At 38.5% G+C, this 9,463-nt stretch overlaps 1 protein-coding gene across 3 annotated transcripts in view; it reads left to right on the top strand.

Annotated features, from left to right (window-relative positions):
* Positions 1 to 8: 8 nt before the first annotated feature.
* The window catches only part of LOC111874560 (E3 ubiquitin-protein ligase RNF13), a 32,695-nt gene continuing 23,240 nt past the window's right edge, over positions 9 to 9,463 (top strand). The window contains exons 1-3 of one of the 3 annotated variants that reach the window (XM_023870152.2): positions 14 to 115; positions 5,361 to 5,653; positions 8,960 to 9,076. The gene's annotated coding sequence lies outside the window, so the exon portion shown is untranslated. Of the gene's footprint in view, positions 116 to 5,360; positions 5,654 to 8,959; positions 9,077 to 9,463 lie in introns of all 3 variants that reach the window. The other 2 variants (XM_023870153.1, XM_023870151.1) reach the window with 2 other exon arrangements.

Below are 9,463 nucleotides of genomic sequence, written 5' to 3'. Positions count from 1 at the left end.
AATGCAATCACGTGAAGGACATTTTAGTTTCGGAAGTGTGACGTTTCATCCCAATAAAATGATCAAAGATGTGAAATTATAGGGCATTGTTGCTGAGTAAAAACGCATAATATAAGTAAGTCATAATCTTATGTAGCGTAGTAAGATGGGTGGCATGTGGAGACGACTTCGTATGTGGACCTTGGGCCATCGTGAACGTCAGTTTTTGGTAGCACCATTCGGTTCATACACGGTTTGATCGTGTAACTTAACAGTCTTGAAATTGGATTAGCTGGTATTAACTTGGTACATACAAGAAAAAAAAAAAATTAAAAGGGTGCACGTGTGGTGTATATACTTCCATTGTATATCATCGAGTTAGAGAAGTTTATACTAAGCGCTTTGTGTGCATACATTTTTCACACTATATTTCGGGGCGTTAAAACATCGTGATCATTACAGAAGTTGAATGCATAAGATTCTTTGTATTTTTAAAATTTTGTCATTGAACTCACGTATCAATATTTTAATATAACTGGATGTCACAGAATCATATATCCTTTCTGGTTTTTGATAAAGCTCATTTCATTATATAAGGTTGGAGCATGTAATATTACAAGCCATATTTTAAAAATTTTCTTGTAAAGTACGTGTCCTTTCATTGATAGGTCGGATGTCAAGGACATTGTTTTGTGTGTTCATCAGCCATAAATGACACCTTATGTAATGCATTACACTCTCTTTCCAAGATTAAGCACTGAGTCGTTTCTTAAATTCATGTGCCTATCCCAACCATTTCGTTTCTTCAGTTCCTACCTGTTTTATATATGTATTGTGTCAGAAATACTGTGACCATATCAAGAGTCATGCTTGTAGTTAGATTAAAACATTTGTGCCCCACATAGTGGAATACAAGTACCTGACTTGCAACATGTTATTACATTTACTGATTATAAATTACTATACCTTGAATTTTGTGTAATAGTGACATATTAAAGATTATATATAATGATGTGATGCTGTGTACTGTGGTAGAATTTCACCAGCATGCTGGAAGAATGTAGGTGAACTTCCACTAAAATATATGGTATCACATTCTGAAGGATAGTACCCCTCATAGTCATTGCTGTGAAACCCTCAAATCCATCATGTGTGGGCAGTGTTTGTAAACTTTGTGGATGGACTGCACATATGTAATGACATCACCACCACTGCCATGCTTTGTTATTACTATATACACCTTTCATTATTACCACTTCTTACTACTACTCTTGCTATGATTACTCTTGTATTATTGCTGCTGCTACTATTACTACTGTTCTATTATTACCACCACTGCTGCTGCTACTACTAATACTATAACCACCACCACAGCTGCTACTACTACTACCAGCGCTGCTGCTGCAGCTGCTAAATGTTAATAGCATTGCATTTAGTTATTTTTTTACCTTTGGCCCAGACAATGGAGGACATATTTTCCTCCAAAACATCGGGCTTTATTTGATTTACATGGCACTGCAACCCAGAAAACTGTATGCTTCATAGTGAGTACCTCAAATCCATCAGGTACAGAATATTTAGGCTGCTATGAGAATACATTTCTCTTGCATTACTCCCAGTATTTAGACCTTCTTGTAAGTTACCCCAAAGACCTGCAAAAATATCTTTGTTTTCTCATATGTTTTACATTTATCATCCTGCTCACTGTCCTTCATATGTCTGTTGCTTTTAGTTTTGCTTTGAGGTATGTTGATATTTTTAAATGTTAAAATGGGTGCTGCAGGTGACAGATTGGGGAGCCCATTTATGTGCTGTAGGAGTTTTGTATAGGAGCTGGGATAGCACAATTTGTATAGCAACTGGCCGCTGGCTGAATGACTGAGGGGTTGGAGTTCGAGTCCAGGTAGGGTCAAGAATTTTCTCTTTTCCATGTTGTCCAGACCAGCTCTGGTGCCCACCCAGCCTTGTCTACAATGGGTACTGGGGCTCTTTCTGTGGGGGTAAAACGGCCGGGGCTTGAAGCTGACCACTCACCTCCAACTAGTGCAGAAGTCAAGAAAATGTCGATTTATACATCCACTTCCCCATACACCTTTAAGGCATAGTGCTTAATTAGTTAAACACAGGGACAACTTTCCCTTTTAGGAGTTATGTATAGTACCCATTACTGCTCTACACATGTCTGGGTCCATGGCTTTCACTCTGTCCACTCACAACTCTTTTTTACCCTATCTGCTGTGAGAATGATGGAATATCATTAATTAGTGTTGTAGACTGTTATGTTGTCATTAGGAGGAAGTTACTAGATTATATTTTCAACATACTTCCAGTATTCATATGCTAGTGGGAAATTAAAACTTTATGCACAGATTTTATTAACTGAGTCTGCTTACATCTTGTATAATGCACCCTGGTTTCTAGAATAGATGGAGTTTATCTTGTAGCTCAGTTCTGCTAATGTAGGGCAAAGTGATTGTGCTCTTTGTTTAATTTTAATATAATATCCCTGTAACAGGACATGAAGGCCCATAGAGTTGTGAGACATTGAGGGTCCCACATTATCTAGACAATCGGCTCAAAGATGGCGGTAAGATTGTTAGCCTTACGTGCCAGCCGCACCCAGAAAAATTATTTATTTATTTCCTGGTACAGGACATGAAGGCCCATGGGGTTGTGAGATGTCGAGGGTCCCACATTATCTAGACAATAGGCTCAGAAGATGGCAGCAAGGTTGTCAGCCGGCCACACCCAGGAAAATTATTTATTTAATTCCTGGTACTCATTTCTGTTAGAGCCTGAGTGAACCCCAGGGCCACAGTGCGGCTGGAAGGATTAGGTCAATTGAAAAAAACCAGTGACATCATCGGTATTTGAACCTGTGACCTTCCGACTTGTAGCATGTTATGTTATGTTATGTTATGTTATGTTATGTAAGTTCTTGTTGAAAATGGAATCCCGCATTGTCACTGAAATCACTTCATAGACTTGGGTCATTGATTTTGTAGATTAATTAAAAGCACCAATGTTATTGTTATATTTATATAGTTATTTTTAAATTATCTTAAAGTCAATTCCATATTTATGTTGGCAGTAATGGCTTGCTGATATATTTAACAGTGATTATAATCAGGCATACCAATCTGGTGCTTCATGTTTATGTCCAGAGCTGCATGTAAGTACAGAGATGCCTCAGATTGTGTTTACACTGTTGGTAGCCAGACATGGAAGCACATTCCAGCCAGATCCCATTTAAATACTGCAGGTGTTTAATGTTGTGAGAGCCTTGAACCTTTTGAAAATATTTGTTTTCAGCACAGATGCAGAATTTATAGGACTGACTGATAGTCACTCAGCTTCACTAGAAATTGTGTGCCCTTTTGAGGAACCCACAGTTTAATTATTGTGCTCTCAAAAACCAGGGAGTCAACTCTATCCTTAGCCATTTAATCCATCCCTTAACATTATATTTGTTCATTTCATTTTATTGTCATGTCATCCACCCATGACAGTAATCTTCCCACGTGATTTCTCCTTCAGCTTTTAAATTTGAAATTGTGTATTTATTTTTCGTCTCTCTTGTGTGCACTGCATGTCTTACCTGTTTCATGTTCCTTCATTTACTGAGCAAGTTGCTAGAGCATTAACAGTCTTACTCGTAGACATGTACTTCGGTAATGCTTAATTCAGTTCTTGGCAGGGACTGCAACTCTCCTGGCTGAGGTTTTTCATGGTTTTTCTTCGGTCTATGCAGATAGATGCCTCAATTTGGCCATGACCACTTCTGTCTAAATTCTTTCCACTTGATTATTCATTAGTGGTTCTATCATTTGCTGCTGTATGTTATTTTATCTCTTTTAAATCCAGAAATTCTCACTTTCTGTTCTCACTTACTCACTCGTGGAGCTGAGCCCTTCTTGAGGAGTCATGAATTCTGCAGCTACTCAAGAATTTCCCAGCATTTTATGTAAGGTTCATTACTGTGTTCACAAGAACGCTCCACTGGCCCCTATCCTGAGCCAGATCAATCCAATCCATACCATCCCATCCTATCTCTCTAAGATCCATTTTCATATTGTGCACCCACTTATGCCTTGGTCTTCCCAATGGTCTCTTTTGTTCTGGCTTTCCCACCAATATCCAATATGCATTCCTCGGCTCCCGCATTCATGCTACGTGCCCTGCCCATTTCATTCTCCTTGACTTGATCATTCTAATAATACTTGGTCAAGAGTACAAGTTATGAAGCTTCTCATTATGCAGTTTTCTCCAAACTCCTGTCACTTAATCTCTCTTCAGTCCAAATATTCTCCTCAACACCCTGTTCTCAAATACCCTCAGTGTCTGTTCCTCCCTTAATGTCAGAGACCAAGTTTCACACCTATACAGAACCACAGGCAAGATTATAGTTTTCTGTGTTCTAATTTTTATGTTTTTAGACAGCAGAGGAAAAGACGAAAGATTCAGGACTGAATGGTAGCAAGCATTACCCAAGTTCAATCTCCTCTTAATTTCCTCCTGAATCAGGTTTTGATCTGTTATCGTCGTTCCCAAATATCTGAACTGTGCCGCATTTTCAAAACATCTGTTTCCTATCTTTATGTCCTGATTTTGCCCTGCATTTTGGTGATGAGACAGCAACATATACTTAGTTTTCTCTGTGTTTACTTCTAGACCAACCTCCTGACTAGCATCAATTGAAGTTTCGGTATTTTATGGTATCTGTATTGTCACCCAGTAGATCCACATCATTGGCATAGGCCAACAGTTGATGTGTCTGGTTTAATTTCAGTCTCACCTGGTTTTCCTGGGCCTTCTTAGTGGCATATACTAAAGCAAAGTTGAAAAGGAGTGGCGATAAAGCATCTCCTTGTTTTAGACCTTTCTGAATAGGAAATCTATCAGACAGATGTTCACTTATACAGACTTTACTGTACGTTTCGTTTCAACACATTTTAATCAGCTTAACTAGTTTCATGGGTACCCCGAACTCTGTCAGAATATTGTACAATACTTCCCTCCTAACTGAATCAAATGCTTTCTTTTTGTTCTCAGACAATTTAAATATATGTTCTTTCGTAGAGACTGGGTTTTGCATCTGTGAATTATAGTTCTCTTTCAAATATTTTAATATTTATCCCTGTAGATGGGAAGATAAAGAAGATCCTGCACTGAGTGGTAGCAGTTACTCTCCTCTTCTTAAATTCTTGGTGTTTGCAAAAATCAAGCATACTTAGAGTTTGTACCCATTGCAAATAATATGGGTATGGAAAAACCGCATTTGGCTGCTCGTATGTGATGAATACTGGCATGGAGAATCTCCTCCACATGTCTCAGAATACATTCTAACACATCAACTGTTAATGCACTTCCAACTATTGCAGCCTACAGTGGATGGGCAAGCAGTACTCGTCTCCTAGAATCAGAGAATAGTGCCGTTAAATGTGCTTGGGTTTGGATACCTCTCTGTCTGCAAGTTTCTGCACCATTACCACTGGGTTCATCAAGAATTAAATGTAGTTAACATCAGTTTCTTAGACTAGAAGTTGATGTGCCCTGTTCAATTTGAATCTGTCCTGATTTTCTTGTGCCAACCTGATGGAAAATTTTAAAGTGAAGCTGGAAATCGCTGGTGATATAGCACCTTGTTTCAGACAGATGTTTACCAGTTATGGAGGTCTGTAAGTCTCTTTGCATGCTGCAGTGTTTGTAACAACTGGAGTACACTGGATTGGGATCACAGTTCATGATCATTGTTTGCATTGGCTCTCATTGCACCTAGAGTTTATGTTTGTGATGTCTGAAGTGCAATAGTGAATTTATGGACTATTAGAAGTTTCAAGTACTGCCTCAGTGATGTGTCACTAGCATGAAGTATAACCTTTGTTGCATTTTCAGTGTGGGAATTCTTTTTGCTTTAAATCGATATGGATCACAACTTGTCTCTGTATGCTTTGGGACTTGGTAGTAGCTTTTGGCTTATTGCCAGTGGTGTTTATGTCTTGTGTAAATAGGAATAGTGTTTGTTGATAAGATGGTTCTATTCCGGAAGTCAGGAATCAGGAAGCTTATTGCAGCTAACCTTGTTCAAGTTACAGAACTGTGTCAATGTCAGTAGATTAAAATAGAGGGAAGAAATGAGAGAAACTATTGTAATATCTGAGTCAGTTCTTTAGAGAGTGAATCATGTTATGTTTTGCAGCAGTAGGTAAACACAGCTTTATCAGAATTTGTGCATGCCCATATGTATGCAGATTCTTTTCAGGTTTGGTATTTGAGTCCTTGTTAAAACTGACTAGTTTATCTCACATATATATGAAATATTAAGTTCACAGATTAAAAATTCTTTTTACATTCTCAGATATGTAGTACGTGAAAATATTGTGACTGTGAAGAAGATTATGAGATTTTGATGGATTCACATATTTCAGCACCCTTGAATATGGAAAAGTGGATTTTGAATGCTCCTTCTCTGTCTGTATATACTATGTGCACCTTGCTAATGCCTGAACAGTTGTACAGACTTTGTTCATATTTCACACTTGGAGTTTATCCATTTTAATGAATATGGCTCTAAAAATTGGGGCCTTCATTGGCATCTCTAAAGACAGAACTGATTTTGTTGAAAGCAGTTATAAAACTGCATAGGTGGTATCTTCAGGAAAGCAATGGTATGTCTTATAGCAGCTCGGATGTGAAATTTCAGTTTTCTTGAAAATGGTTTGTCTGCTTGTGATTAAATGTAATCATCTGTGGGGACAGTGAACCAAAATAATATGGCCGTGGACTGTCAAGCATGTATGAGAAAATGTGTGCATTGTTTTTGTATAAGTTTCCTACAGATTGTGGACTTTTAATTAATCCTTTTGTGCTACAGATGTGTTTTTTGGAATGTAGTGATTGACACATGCTGAAAGGAAAGTTGTAAATTGATGTATATAGGAAATTTTTCCATTTATGACATACTGTGTACTCTGTTATCTTTGTGAATTGATATAGCCATAAAGCTTTGAGTTAGAGGTTTGGGCATGCATTAAAAAGTGGATATTATTGTGTGGATGGAATTGGTCTTTCGTATGTGACGGATTTTCCATTTTCTACCACTGGTTAACTTGTTTTTAGTAAATGCAATTCAATGTTGGCTAAAGTTCATTAAAACATTTCAATATTTGTCCCCTCTGGACCCGAAGAAGCTTTTATGGGATAGCAGAAATCATGACATGTGAGACACTCTTACATCACCACTGAGGTGAAAAGGGTGCATGATGGGAGTGGTAGTACAAATTTATCTGCTCTCTGGTGTAGATGATATTTGTTTGTGTGACCCTATAAGTATATTGTCGTATGTCTGAGTGATTATAGACAGGGTTTGGATTGGTAATCAGATATAATGCTCGTTTATATGCACAACTCATAACTGCAAGCATCTATAGCGGTTGCTAATTCATACACTGTGCAGTTCACTGCAGCATGTACTTAAGCCTTCTTGGTCTGCTTTGTCTTCCCCACTTTTCTGGTAACAGCTTCCAGTGGTGGACGTTCCCCTTCCTCTTGGTTTCTGTACTGTCCCCCTGCCCCAGTTACCAGCTTCTGACAGCAGCAGCTCACAAGGACTGAACTGCAGCAGTCCTAGTCACTCACCAGCCAACTCAGTCCACTCCAAGCACTAGCTCGTCCTGCTTATATTGGTACAGACCTCACAGAAAACACCATATCTATGCACACACTTGTTGCATGTGCAGCCATCAGCATGGACTGTGCAAAAAACACCATTTCTCTGTTGCTATTCATGGGCCATTACCTAGCAACAGTCTACATGCTACAATATGGAACTAACATTTTAATGCTACACATTTGTAATTGTGGTAACTTTAATACCCACGTATAATGTAGCTATTATTATTATTATTATTATTATTATTATTCAGAGGGGGTGGGTTTCCTCATGCACTGTGACCATTTATTGATCTATTGTGCGTCCCCCTTTAATTATTCTAACTAGTTGCCATGCCCTTCCAGTACTGGTGCTCGCTATCAGCCCCATTCTGCCAGCGAGGTCGGTCCTCCTGTAGTGGTCCCTGATACTTCCCCATCTACCGGAGGAATTGGAAACTACTTGGGCAGGAAACTTGCCTAATTTTGCTCAGAGGTCTCCTAGAGACCCGAGGATCTCTTACGTGCCATAAATCTATGACACAGGACTCACGGCTTAAAGTCCCTCCAGGAGGACTTGTTCCTTGAATTTTTCTGCCCTTAAAAATTCCACGACCTCCGCTGGGTTTGAACCCACGTACCTTGAGCCATGAGGTGGGAATGTTACCCCTAGACTACGGAGGCCACTAATGTAGCTGTTAGCCAGACAAAATTTAGGAAATTAGATTGTGCCGCAAAACATATTGAAAAGCTGCTGGTTTGTATGAGCAGTTTGTATTGTACATTGTGATAACTAAGTGGAAACTGTTTCACATGAAGACTGAAGCAAAATGTTGTCATTTTCTGAAAAGATATTTTAACAATTTTTATACAGCAGTCATAAATATTACTCTGTAGGGCATGTGTCAAAAGTAACATTGTATGGCACCTGTATAGCTTAGCCATTATAGCAACATGCTACAAGCTTGGAGGCTGAGGAATTACTGGCAGGTGCAAGAGATTTTTAAAGTTGCAGACAACCCTGAAACAACTGAATCTTGAATGGCAATGTACATAGGCATTTTATGTGTATAGATTACATATGTAAATAGAACTTAAATGTGATGAATTTTATTTAGCCGTAGGTGCTTTTAGGTTCAGATCACATATTTTCTTAGCCTTCAAGAAAGTTATGATGAGGCTGAACTTGTTGTGGTCTTTCAACACTTGTGACGGGCAAATGTTATAATTGTTGGGAAAATTGGCAAGAGTAACATATATTGTGAATATGAATCAGGTATATTTGTACTGTTGTGCTGAATGATTAATTTTCGTTTTGTTTTTCTGTTAGGATAAGAAATCTGACATGCCGAACAGTTGTATCCTGTTACATCTGTGGATGCTCTCTGGTGCCACAGAAAAGTGGTTGTTGTCTAGTGGTGAGATCTGAATAGTGAAACTTCAAAAGGTTGGTATATGTGGCATTTAATTTGTAGTATGTAAGTGCTGTGACATGAAAATTTAAGAGCTTTTTCATTAAACATACTGAAGAAATCACATATTTTCATTCTTTGCCAGTATATTTGTGACTTGATAATTTACATGATTGTAAATGCAGGAAAGAGAATTCAAACCCCTGTCACTTTTTTTTTGAGATTTTCATTTTGCTCTTAGACTCCAACTAGAGCCCTTTACGTGTATAACTGACAACCCCCCCCCCTCAAAGGATCAGACCATGTGATGTACAGAAATTGATAAATTCCTTGAAATTGAGAAAGGCCTGTGGAATTGACGGCATCCCAAATGAATGCCTCAGGGACATTCCAAGGCGACCCTTTGTTCACCCATTTCTTCA

The sequence above is a fragment of the Cryptotermes secundus genome, unplaced genomic scaffold, assembly GCF_002891405.2.
Source record: "Cryptotermes secundus unplaced genomic scaffold, Csec_1.0 scaffold1009, whole genome shotgun sequence".
Classification (NCBI taxonomy): domain Eukaryota; kingdom Metazoa; phylum Arthropoda; class Insecta; order Blattodea; family Kalotermitidae; genus Cryptotermes; species Cryptotermes secundus.
The sequence above is the reverse complement of the archived record's forward strand: the minus strand, read 5'-3'. Positions and strand labels throughout refer to the sequence as shown.